The sequence below is a fragment of the Ascaphus truei genome, chromosome 3 (genome assembly GCF_040206685.1).
Source record: "Ascaphus truei isolate aAscTru1 chromosome 3, aAscTru1.hap1, whole genome shotgun sequence".
NCBI classification, from domain to species: domain Eukaryota; kingdom Metazoa; phylum Chordata; class Amphibia; order Anura; family Ascaphidae; genus Ascaphus; species Ascaphus truei.
Window position 1 is genome coordinate 10,852,769 of NC_134485.1, and position 14,040 is coordinate 10,866,808.

Here is a 14,040-nt window from a genome sequence, read left to right on the forward strand (position 1 = left end):
AAGAAGCCGCGGCGGATGACGTCACAGCTTCCTATTGGCCCGTAGGGTGCGGGAGCGTTGAAAAGCGGCCATTATGTGATCCCTGCTAGCCGAGCGGAGGGGCTACTGGCACCTCCTACAGAGGAAAGTATCTCCGGAGCAGGCGGTCTCTAGAGCTTAAATGAATGGGATCCGGCTCCGGGACCCCCTGCTTCAATCCTGGGCAAAAACAATCAAAGTAAATGTAGAGGGAAAAAAAGCGCTTGGATTTCCGCTTTATGCCACTTAATATGAATGGCCTTCAGGAGACAATGACTTCATGTTAAACCATGTGCATAAAGAGCACCGTGTAACGGGTGCTGGTAATAACGAGAAGCAAATGAGGTGTTATCATAGCATTGTATGCCCACTAAGGTCTGTTAAGGTTAACGTGGGGACTTGGCGTTGCTCACATCCCTAACATTGGGTTGTTACCCAGTCTGGATGGGTGTTAGGTCTGGGGTTAGGTATAGCATACAGTGGCGTTATTTTCTGGCACTATTCCCTTCCCGCTTCTTTTTCAACTTGAGTTAGAGACTTATTTCAGGGTCTGAATGGGACCGGTCAGGTTTTAAGGATCAGTCACCTGCGCTGAAGCAGGGACTGATTGAGCCACCTGTGCTGAAGCTGGGACTGATTGAGCCACCTGTAGAAAAAAACGAATGGCGCACAGCCAGGGAGCCAGGTGTGGAGTAAAAAACTTTTCTTTATTGCAGCATGGTGAGAGACAAATTCACCCCCTTGGGGGACACAGATAGAGTCCTCCTACGCGTTTCAGACCAACAGGTCCTTTATCAAGGAGTATGATAAAGGACCTGTTGGTCTGAAACGCGTAGGAGGACTCTATCTGTGTCCCCCAAGGGGGTGAATTTGTCTCTCACCATGCTGCAATAAAGAAAAGTTTTTTACTCCACACCTGGCTCCCTGGCTGTGAGCCATTCGTTTTTTTCTACAGGTGGCTCAATCAGTCCCAGCTTCAGCACAGGTGGCTCAATCAGTCCCTGCTTCAGCGCACAAAGTCAATATTATACCTACATGTCTTTATTCTGCCTACCCACTCCCATTGGTATCTCCAGGGGTTATTAATACTTATGCCTTCGGATGGAGTTGTTGCGGGTTTGAGCACCCCAATTCCTTTACCTGATTGAGCCACCTGTGCTGAAGCAGGGACTGATTGTGCCACCTGTGCTGAAGCAGGGATATCCTTTAAACCTGACCTGTTGGGGGTCTTGAGGCCTGGACTTGAGCCCCCCTGCCCTACAGTAACGTGACATGCCTACAGTATACTAATGGGTTGTAGAGCGGCCGTGGCTGTTGCATGGAATTAGGAACGTAATGTCCATTCCTGTTCTAGGTAACGTCACATAGAACGAGCTCTGATTTACCACAGTTGTGTTTGTGTATCTGGCCCGAATTGGCTTATTCACTAAAAAATGCGATAGTGCCAATCAGGGTACTCTTCCACTGGACCTCCCATCGCTGCCGGAGGGTCCAGCAATGCATTGAATTGCAACTCTTTGGCAGCAAATTGCTTACAAACACGACATTTGTGTCCCGTCTAACTACCAGGTAATGTACATTTCCCAGAATCCCTTGCTGCAGTGGAAGCACTGCATGCTGGGAGATAATGGTTGCATTACCTGTCTGAGACATTGAGATTGTGCTCACGAGTGATATTTGTATTCGCTTTAAATAAACAGTATGTCTGTTGTTAGCGGAATATTCATTAATATTAAATTAAGAGGCTAAACACATTTTTCGGATCACGCTGAAAACAAAACAGGGGGGAAATCAAAGCGGTTCCGCTCCGGAGACCCCCTGCATCAAACCTATTAGAGCCGTTAGGAGTAGAGACGGGCACATTATTGGGGACGGATTCGGATCTGCAGGGGATCGGCCGGTTCCTTTGGTCTGCGGATTTACGCGGATCTATCTGAAAAAGGGCGAATCGCGTTTGACAGATTTTGTTATTATTATTACCAATAGTCCCCGTGGATCCCGCAGCCCGTGGGCCGGATTGTAGAATCCAATCTTAAGGATCGCTGAATCCACGGATTGGATTCCACAGATCCGTCCACGGGTCATATGCAACGGCGGTTTTTGATCCGCGCGGATTGAAACCGCTCAATGAGTTTAGCCCTCTCTAATTAGGAGTGCTGCTTTAAAGGTAACCAGCAAAGACACCAAATGAATAGCGGGGGTTATTATTGACCATGTGACGCTCGCAGGGTCAGACTTATCTCTAGTGCAGCAGCTCTTGCTTAATCCAAACACTCGAAGGCAAACCCCTATTGGCAGAAGAGCTCGCATTCCATAGATTTGGGAAACCTTTGTAGTCATTCCAGGGCGGCATTTTTCTTTATCATAACACCTCTTGCAGCCGGAGGCTCCTGGTTAACCCTTACATCGCACGGGGAAGGGACAAGGCGACGCTTTGCAATGTATCGCTGGGCGCTAGGACCACCAAGTAGTTAAAACATTTCTGTCATTCAGACTTCTCCTTTTAATGCGTTTAACTGATTGTCCCAGTTCTCCTTGGATGAAAAAGAAAGGTATAGGCAAGTTAAAGCACACACACACACACACACACACACACACACACACACCTACACACATATACACACACATACATATATACACACACACACACACACATATATTTACTGTTGGAAGTACTATTTTTCACTCAGTAGCCCAAGCACGCTGCTTAGGGGTCACACTCGACTCCTCTCTCACATTCAAAACCTACAGTATCTAAAACCTGTCGCTTTTTCCTCCGCAATATTACGTCCTTTCCTCTGTTACTCGACTGCCAAAACTCTGACTCGGGCCCTCATTCTCTCCCTTCTCGATTACTGTAACCTCCTGCTGTCCGGCCTTCCTGCCTCTCATCTGTCTCCCCTCCTATCTATCCTAAACGCTGCTGCCAGAATCATTCTACTCTTGGAAGTAGCACCACTTAATAAATATACGCCAACGTCACCAAAGTGCTACTACAGAATTTAACACGGCTGCCGGCAATTTAGACCCCAATTAGAAATGGGCGAAGGGGCCGGAATTAAAGGGACATTTTTATACACATTTGGTGATCTAACAGAAAAATGGATGTATTTCTGAATGATACAAATACGTGCCACTTTCACAGATCTTGTTTAGGGGACGGCCGGATTCCCAGAAGAAGTTTCTGTGAACTCCTGCAAGTCCACGACTTCTTCTCTGGCTTTGCCCGTCTCTGGCTGCAATACAGCTGTTGGACAACCAGCAGAACAGGGGTAGCCAACTCCAGTCCGCAAGGGCCACCAACAGGCCAGGTATTAGGGATATTCATGCTTCAGCACAAGTGGCTCAGAATGAGCCACTGATTGAGCCACATATGCTGAAGCAGGGATATGCTTAAAACCTGACCTGGGGGGGGGGGCTTGAGGAGTGGAGTTGGCTACCCCTAAAACAGAACATTTGGATTCTTGCTTTTAATTAAAGCAGCGCTCTACACTGCTCGCCATGTATTCTGCATTTCTTTTTATAAATATTAGGTGTTCAGAGTCCAGTCTAAAGGTTACCGCAGTACAGACTGCGCCTGGTGCAGCGGCCACCCTGGACAAGTGACCCTGGTGCTCGTGGCACCAGAAGATTAGCTCCTTCCGAATGGGACCTTCCCCCCCCCCCCCCCGCCAGGGCAGACACCGTCTCCGGAGGCCGCTGACTTTCGCTTTTCTGGCTGCGGTATTGGAGACAGTAAACCTGGCTACATCTGTAACCGCAAACGCCAGAGATTAGGAACAGAGCCGGACACACTCAGGGGGTCGAGATACCAACATTATACTAGTGAAGTGCAGGCTTCTGGGGGCATTGCTGCTTTAAAGACTCGTGTTGTGTGGATGCACAAGTAAACGCCTCTTGTCTTATCTGTAAACATTACAAACTGGGAAGTCAGCAAGAGCAGCCTCCTGTTAATAACACGTCACAGGTCTGCCTCGGATAGCGGTCCCCGACACCGAACGTCTTTTGAAAGGTTCCCTTCTGGTACCGGCAGTGATAGTCAGCTCCAGTCTCAGCCAACAGCTTACCGTGAAAGTACACCAAATAAATGGGGAGGCCTATGCACTTTCTTATCCATGTGTTTCTGCTGCTAGCTCATGCTTAATCCCAGTCTTCCTGTTCCCTGCTCGTGGTGCAGACGGTTTCAGCTGCAGTGCCTCTAGTTCAGCCGAGGACAGAATGAAAGGATATTATTATAAAGCAGGGCCCAATAACGGAACATTTCTCCTTGCCTGACTCCGGCACTTACCGGCGGGATGCTGCTCTTAGGCAGCGTGTGAGGGTACTGCTACAGGCATATTGGCCAACTCTCCATAATTATCATGGACTCCATGTGGTTTTGCCCATCTCAGGCTGCAATACAGCTGTTGGACAACAAACAGAACAGGCGTGGTCAACCCCAGTCCTCAAGAACCACCAACACGTCAGGTTTTCAGGATATCCCTGCTTCAGCACAGGTGGCTCAATCAGTGGCTCAGTCGAAGAATAAAACAATAAGGCGGGCAGCAAATAATACTTACACAGTAATAATAATGTATAATATATTCTGTATAATAATCCTTTATATACAGTGTCATTTTCCTGCTTTCTATCTCATACATGTGCGCAGTAAAAGGTGAAGATATCATTTTCCTTACAGATTTACCTGGCTGACTACACGACTAATAGTAAAACCTTATATAGTTGTAGGATGCATGAGCAGTCGGCACTTTAATTATCATCACACGATGATAACAAATGTAGGTAACATAACTGTCTTCTGTGCCACTGCCACCTGGGGTCACACGTCCGTGGAATTCGTTACAGTGCAGGCGGCAGACACTGTCCCCGGCACAGCAGCCAGGACACCGGAGACAGTAAATCTGGTTCCATCTGTTCATCGGTGGAATCGAGGTTTGCAGAATAGAACGTTCTAAATCTAAGGCCTACATATTATAAACATGTTCACCCAGCAATAAGCTTTGCACCTTCCAGATGTTCTCATTTATTGTGGGGTTAATACAAATACTAGAAGTAAAGCTTTTCTAAAATAAAAGAAACACCAGCTTAACCTTTTCATTGCTTGATTGCCCCACTCAGTAGTACAGAAAGATTTTACCGTAATAATCAGAGATATGGAGGGACTGCCTTTGAAAAGTTGATGTCACTGCAGTATCTCGGTGTCATGAAATTATTTTTATTTTGTTCAAATCTTTCATTCTTTCCTGTCTCATTTCCAGCAGCCTGATTTGTAAAAGGGAGAAAGCCTGGTTACAGCTGCAGTTCAAGCTGTCGTTTAAAAAAAATCAATGTGTGTATCAATACAATCTACACACTGACACGTGATTAGTTAAGTGGCCGATCGATCGGCGATGATTCGGCTCGGGGGTTCGCTAAATGCATCCAGAGTCCTCTTCTGCTGCACTGACGGCGAAGGTCATGTGACCTGGCAGGCACTAGATTCAATTGGTTCACTGCTAGAGAGAAGCCGAGCTCAAAAAGGTGATCCTGTTTCAGAAGGGGAAGGGGAAGGGGAAGTGACTTTGTAAATGGTTGCTATAGGAACAAAAATGCCTGTTACATTAGAATACATTAAAAATGTCTTTAAATTGTTTATTTTTTTATATGCTACAAGTATTTTCTCATAGTATTTCATAGTTTCTCACAGAATCACTCTACTCTTTCCTAAATCTGTCTCAGCGTCTCCCCTGCTGAAATCCCTCTCCTGGCTTCCTATCAAATCTCGCATCTCACACTCGCATCTCACTCCTCAATTTTAAAGCTTTACACTCTTCTGCTCCTCTCTACATCTCAGCCCTAAATTCTCGCTATGCACCATCCCGACTCTTGCGTTCTTCTCTCTACCCCCTTTGTATCTAACGCCCTCTCCCGCCTTAAACCTTTCTCACTGACTGCCCCACACCTCTGGAATGCCCTTCCCCTCAATATCCGACTAGCACCCTCTCTATCCACCTTTAAGACCCACGTTAAAACACACTTGCTTAATGAAGCATATGAGTAGCTCCGTAGCTAATACTACACATCTGATACATAAAGCTTGGCCCCCTGCAGATGCAGTTACCAGAACGTCCTCTTACTGTCTCTGTACATTCTTGCTACCTACCAATTCGATTGTAAGCTCTTCGGAGCAGGGACTCCTCTTCCTGTGTGTTAATTTTTATGTTTGAAACACTTATTCCCATGATCTGTTGTGTATTACTGTATGTATTATTTGTTATTTATATGATTGTCACGTGTATTAAAGCTGTGAAGCGCTATTTATGTTAATGGTGCTGTATAAATAAAGACATACATACATACACACATACATAGTACAGAACTTATTTATTTAAAAACCCACCAATGTAGGATATTGCTTGAACTGCAGCTTTAAAATCATTAATTAGTGAGTCACAGATAAGCGATGCGCCCTTACCTGTCCTCTCCAACCAACTCTACACTCACTCATTATATTCTAATAGACGTTATCAGATTCATTCTGATGTCATCAGTAAGGGACATTAAACAAATGATGCTCTGGGGGAGGAAAATAAAAAGATTTTCCATCTCAAATGTATCAGTCTCTTAGAAACCGTTACAATTACTATCTCAGACCAAAACTTTAACACTCAAAAGTACATGATGATGCAACAATTTAAAATAACTGTAAATCTGTAATCAGTTCTGTACTATGAGAAAACAATTGTAGATTTTTTTTAAAACAACTCTGAATGACATTTTTAATGTATTATAATGTAACAAGCATTTTTTGTTTCTATTGCAACCATTTACAAAGTCACATCCCCTTCCTCTTCTGAAACAGGCTTTGACACACCCCTTTTTGAGCCCTGCCCTCTCTCTAGCAGTGCACCAATTGTATCTAGTCTCTGCCTGGTCACATGATCTTCCCCACAGAACTTTGCATCTTTGGTCCTCTTCTGCTGCACTGACAGCCATTTAGTGAACCCCCGAGCCGAATCTTCGCCGATCTATCACAGGAGAACGGATCGATCGGCAACTTAGCTAATTACTTCTCATTGCGTGGAATGTATTGCTGCGCATATTAAAGGGGTGGGGGGGGGGGGGGGAATATATATTCTTAAAAACAACAGCTTGGACAGCTGATTTACGTCCTCCCTGATGTTTGATAGAAACCATGCGCTATCGCTCTTCCTTGGTGCACATATACTTGACTTATTTGTTTTTGCTGATACTGCAGCCTGAACGTTACTGGAAATGACCAGAGATCACATTACCGTTGTTATTATTCTGCACTTATCTGCGCGGGTGAGTGGTTAGCATTGCAGCGGTAACATACAAGAGCCCTATAAAACATTACACACCGATCACGCAATGTGTGAATCATACAGTTACTGTACTGGCTCGGTCACAGTCACCTCTTGCATGGACGGAATGTGATTCATGCATTCCCGCACTCTCATACACCCACATATCGAAGTTCTTGCATCTTCTAGCAGCGCCAGCAAACTGTTACTACTGGCATGTTTCTTATTATTATGAAAATCACCTGGGAAGTGTGGTCAGGGTTTAAGGATATCCCAGCTTCAGCATAGGTGGCTCAGTCAAAGACTGAGCCTCTGGTTGGACCACCTGTGCTGAAGCAGGGACTGATTGAGCCACCTGTGCTGAAGCTGGGATAACCTTAAAACCTGACCTGTTGGGGTTTCTTGAGTGCCCCCCATCTACATCATTCACTAAGCACTAAATGGCAGCCAAAGCGGGATTGAGTTTAGTACTGTACAGTAGATACACCCCATAGAGACACGTAGAAAGGGAGACACTCTTTGGCAGTAGACTGGCCGGAATGATTTAAGGAGTGAGGAGTCAGATATGATACAGATGCAGTGGGGGTGTGGAACAGGACTGCAATCAGTGATCAGTTGCAAAGGGACGGAGATGGTGGGAAAATAAGAAGTTGACTTTAAGCATTTATAGCCTTAGATAGCAAAGGGTCACCCAGACAGATAAAGTGAAATGTCTTTGACAAAGAGCAGGAGTAGGACGGGGAAATCAGGGATGAACAGGTGCATTTGGTTGTCATCTTAGAGATGATATATTAATCAAATGAGTGTACTAAATTAGGGTAGTCAGTTGTCCGGTATTGAACTGAACTGTCCTGTATTTTAACACTGTCCAGTAAAACATTAGAGGTAATACTGGACATGTATGTGTATACCGGTATTACCTCTCTGGGCGTGTATGTGTATACTGGTATTACCTCTCTGGGCGTGTATGTGTATACCGGTATTACCTCTCTGGGCGTGTATGTGTATACCGGTATTACCTCTCTGGGCGTGTATGTGTATACCGGTATTACCTCTCTGGGCGTGTATGTGTATACCGGTATTACCTCTCTGGTCGTGTATGTGTACAGTATACCGGTATTACCTCTCTGGGCGTGTATGTGTATACTGGTATTACCTCTCTGGGCGTGTATGTGTATACCGGTATTACCTCTCTGGGGGTGTATGTGTATACCGGTATTACCTCTCTGGGCGTGTATGTGTATACCGGTATTACCTCTCTGGGCGTGTATGTGTATACCGGTATTACCTCTCTGGGCGTGTATGTGTATACCGGTATTACCTCTCTGGGTGTGTAGGTGTATACCGGTATTACCTATCTGGGCGTGTATGTGTATACTGGTATTACCTCTCTGGGCGTGTATGTGTATACAGGTATTACCTCTCTGGGCGTGTATGTGTATACTGGTATTACCGCTCTGAGCGTGTATGTGTATACCAGTATTACCTCTCTGGACATGTATGTGTATACCGGTATTACCTCTCTGGGCGTGTACGTGTATACTGGTATTACCTCTCTGGGCGTGTATGTGTATACCGGTATTACCTCTCTGGGTGTGTATGTGTATACCAGTATTACCTCTCTGAACATGTATGTGTATACCGGTATTACCTCTCTGGGCGTGTACGTGTGTACCGGTATTACCTCTCTGGACATGTATGTGTATACTGGTATTACCTCTCTGGGTGTGTACGTGTGTACCGGTATTACCTCTCTGGACATGTATGTGTATACCGGTATTACCTCTCTGGGCGTGTATGTGTATACCGGTATTACCTCTCAGGGCGTGTATGTGTATACCGGTATTACCTCTCTGGGCGTGTGTGTCCGGTATTACCTCTCTGGACATGTATGTGTATACCGGTATTACCTCTCTGGACATGTATGTGTATACCGGTATTACCTCTCTGGGCGTGTATGTGTATTCCGGTGTTACCTCTCTGGGCGTGTATGTGTATACCGGTATTACCTCTCTGGGCGTGTATGTGTACTGTATACCGGTATTACCTCTCTGGACGTGTATGTGTATACCGGTATTACCTCTCAGGACATGTATGTGTATACTGGTATTACCTCTCTGGGCGTGTATGTGTATACCGGTATTACCTCTCTGGACATGTATGTGTATACCGGTATTACCTCTCTGGACAATACGACCTGACCGGCTTTGGGGGGACGCGGGATTTCCCTGAGCATGGAGAGAACAGGGCTGCTAGGGGGCTGGGCAGCTTCCTCCATCCTGATTGCTGCTGGATAATGCAGCCAATCAGCAGGAGGTGTCAGGAGTCTGGGGTGGGGCCAAGAAGAGGAGGAAACAGCATAGAGCGGAGAGAGAGAGAGAGAGAGAGGTGTGCGTGTGCGTCTCCAGCATGTGTGTGTGTGTGTCGAGCGGGTCGCACCTTTCACCATTGTGTCCAGTATTTTTGGAGAAGGGAACCTGACAACTCTAAGTTACTAGCAGAACACGCCATTGTTCTGCGGCAGCGCCATAATGTACAGTACACCAAAAGACAGTAAAAGGGTCGGAGAAAGGGACAGAAACCCATGAGGGAACGGTGTCAGAACCAAAAAGAGAGAGCAGTGGTCAGATGTGTCAAAACAAGACGAGAGATTCTGTAGAATGAGGCAGGAAAAGTGACCACAAAATTTAGCAGTCGTCAGGTAGTCAGTAAGGGTTATAATGGAAACTGAATTGGAGGATTGAAGTAAAGAGTTAAAAGAAGGGAGATCTATCATGTGGTGAGGCTGTACTTGGGGGCGTGGGGGGGCACTGAGGGAAGGTTTCCCTAAGACCGGAATAACATGTCCATGTTTTACTGAGAGGGGGAACGTGCCAGCAAGGGCTGAAGAGAGATGTTAGAGTTTCATCACTGGTGAGTATTGGGGACGGAGGAGACATATGTTGTGACATAATGACACATATTTACTAAGCAATCTTTTGCCTTATGCCACCTTCTAGTGCTGGAAGTCCACGTCATCGCTCATTGACCTGTATTGGGTATGGACTGGGTAGGAGACTGGTTAGTCAATATTCCTTTGACATAAGCATGAAGATCAAGGGGGAAGCCAGCAGGTTGTAGGGGGGGGGGGGATAATCCATGTAGTGAAGTGAAAGTGAAGCATGAACTTAGAGGACAGGAAAGCACAGAGGGAGGAGAAATACAGTTTTATTGTATTTACAAAGAGCTTGGGGGTGCATTAGAAGTGGGGGAATATGATGGAAATAGATCACTTTAATAGCATCCTTTAGGGGGTGCACATAATATTTGCATTGTTGGTGGATATTGATTTTAATTCTAAACAATCCGAGATGTTTAGAAAAATGAAGCTGTGGATTCTATCGTCTGCCTGTTTGTTTATTGTGTTGGTATCATTTATCTCACCACAAAAAGCAGAGCATACAGTAGGAACTTATTATAAGGTATCACACTTATTCATCGTTTTTCTGTTAACAGACAGTTGGGGTCAGTATATTTTATTTACTTCAAATATTAGTCACCTGCACATGTTGACATTTGTATAATTAAATGTCCTAAGAACAACCAAGTCTTCGTTTTTCAAATCAAAATTCTCTTTGCTTTGTCAGAAGGTGGTTTGATCCTTATTACATGTATCAAAATAACTGCCTAAAAGAGTCTCACAAAGGAAGAAAGGTTGTGGACGTGTTGTGTCAGTTATAAGACAGGTTGTGTGAGCCATAAACACAGTTTGTTGTCTTTTCTCATCAATATGTTCTTCGGTGACACATGTGTCAGACTAGAATAGCAGAATGTGTAGTGCAAGCGGCTGAGGCCAGGGAAGCGGTCTACTTCATCTCACCGACATTACATGTCTGTACACGGTAACTCCATAACATGGCATCTCACCGACATTACATGTCTGTATACGGTAACTCCATAACATGGCATCTCACCGACATTACATGTCTGTATATGGTAACTCCATAACATAGCATCTCACCCACAATTACATGTCTGTACACGGTAACTCCATAACATAACATCTCACCGACAATTACATGCCTGTATGCGGTAACTCCATAACATGGTACCTCACCGACATTACATGTCTGTATGCGGTAACTCCATAACATGGTACCTCACCGACAATTACATGTCTGTATGCGGTAACTCCATAACATGGTACCTCACCGACAATTACATGTCTGTACACGGTAACTCCATAACATAGCATCTCACCGACAATTACATGTCTGTATGCGGTAACTCCATAACATGGTACCTCACCGACAATTACATGTCTGTATGCGGTAACTCCATAACATGGTACCTCACCGACAATTACATGTCTGTATGCGGTAACTCCATAACATGGTAATACTATTTATCTGCAGATAATTTCTGTTCATTTTATGTTACCAGTTACTGGAGTCTGGAAGGATTTGTTTCTTTTGTTAAACAGAATTGACTAGTGTATCCCAGTTTTTGTTTGACTTTCTCTATATAAATATTTGAGTACTTCACTCAGTACAGCATTAATCTAAAGTGGGAATCTGAGAGGCATAAACCTTTTTGAACCGAAAATGTATGTTTTACGATTGAGAGTTCTAATAAATGTAAATCTGGTTTTGTGTTTGGGTAACAGGGCTCTAATCTGGAATTAGATTGTAAGCTCTTCTGGGAAGGTATTCTCTGTGCCTAAAAGGAGCAATCCAAGCCAGTGATTTGTTTTGCAAAGTTTTTTTATTTATTTTTTACTCAGTCCGGAGCTCAACTCTGTTAATTTCCGCTCCGGGGACCCCCTGCTTCCAGAGATACTTACTCCCATTGTAGGTGCCGTATCGCTCTGCATTTTAAAACTTTCACGTCATGTGGGCCAATAGGAAGCCGCATCGATGACGTCACGACTTCCTATTGGCCGCGGGGCGTGGGAGCTTTGAAAAGCGGCCTTTTCATGAGCCCGTCTAGCCGAGCGGTTCCCGGCACCTACTATGGGGGTAAGTTTCTCCGGGAGCAGGGGGTCCCTGGAACTGAAATTAACAGGGTTCAGCTCCGGAGACCCCCTGATTAAGTCCTCTGTAAAAATAAAAATTAGAAAATGCCAGTTTAGATTGTCGCTTTCATTACTCTGAGATGTACAGTTCTATGTATGCGGGTGGGGGGCTGCATCAGAATACATCATTGGTCCAACAACCGTATTCAGATCCTGTTCCCTGCAATGCTTTGTTTTATGTCCATGGGTTGGATTCATCAAGCTGTATTGTGCGATATCGCAGAACAATCCGGTAGAACATGCTATGGAATGGTTCGGGGGGGGGGGGGGGGCGCCATACCCTGCATGCTAGATGGGTGAATCCCGGAGATAGACTCTTGTGCCCGAGTTTGCAATGTCTTAGTGAAATAAGTGGTTGATCAGCATCTCAACCCTCATGTAACACGCCGTCCAAAATATTTGATTAATTGAGTTGGCGCATTTCTGCATTTGCCGACCTCTTGCTGTTAGAGTAATTGATTGCATGGACATAAATCAGGTCACCTCAATGTGTTCCTGTGCCAGCAATGACACGCTTCAGTGAAAGTTCAATGAACAAGACAAAGGATCCACAAGGTCTCTATGGTTCACATATACTTCTGATTGATTGGAATTGGAAGACTCCCGTTTGCAGAGCAGGTGGCAAAGTCCAGGCAAACTCTCCATGGACATGTCCTCCGGAACACTTTTCCCAAGCTTAGTATAGCATGGACGTCATTTCATTTAAATGCCTTGGGGAAGAGCGCAGGGCCTCTGTAAGCGCCGCTCCCCCCCCCCCCCTAAGAAAATCTCCCCCCCAGAAAATCTCCCCCCACCCTGGTATAAAGTATTCAATAACGCTCTTCCAGCAATTGTCAGTGTTAAGAACGACACACACCTGTGAGCATGTGACTGGTATATGTGACGAGGGTTAATACATACAGCCACTGTACGTTGCTGACTCACTTTTTACTCCCAAAGGGTCCCTTTAATGAGTATTATCTCCCCTCAACCTGTCCCAAATATCACCTTATCGCTGCTGCCACCAAAGAGATATCGGGATGTACGTGCAGTCTTTGCTCTCTATTTACTAAGCAAAATATGTCATTGGCACAATGTATTGTAGCAAAAAGTGTCCGAAAACCGAGGAGCGAGTATGCTCACGGTATACAGGCTTATAAGTGACACTGCTAAGGGGTGTACAGCTCTGATAATACGCCCCAAATGATTTTAATTCGTGTTGGCCTTTAATGACCAAGACACAATTGTCCGCCAGGTACCCTTTCAGGATCTAGTCCCCGAACAGCTATTCCGACCACCTTTGAAGTTCGATAGCATCATCCGCAATAACACATGTAGATACAGTAACTGGAGCGGCGCACTTTGTCTTCTCGTGAAATATAAACAGCCACAGGCAGCTGGTTTACAAGCTGTTGTTCTGCGTCTTGTGAGAAGCAGAGGCTTTTTCTTAATTATGTTATCACTTGAAACTTAAAGAACAAACATCCTGACCACACATGTTAACCTCTTAGCTGCCATACTGCGCATACAATGTAACATTTTCGTGGCTACATCATGACGAGCATGTAAATAGAAAGACATGTAAATAACTTCTCATCCCCACTCATTTCCGCCATATTGCTATATCCCATTCACACCTCTGCTTCTTTTCTGCCCCATTGGCCATCTTTTCTTTTTTCTTTTTAG

General features: G+C 45.0%; 1 protein-coding gene across 2 annotated transcripts in view; it reads left to right on the forward strand.

Annotated features, from left to right (window-relative positions):
* The window catches only part of ARHGAP31 (Rho GTPase activating protein 31), a 184,423-nt gene that overhangs the window by 126,109 nt on the left and 44,274 nt on the right, over positions 1-14,040 (forward strand). The window lies entirely within an intron of this gene.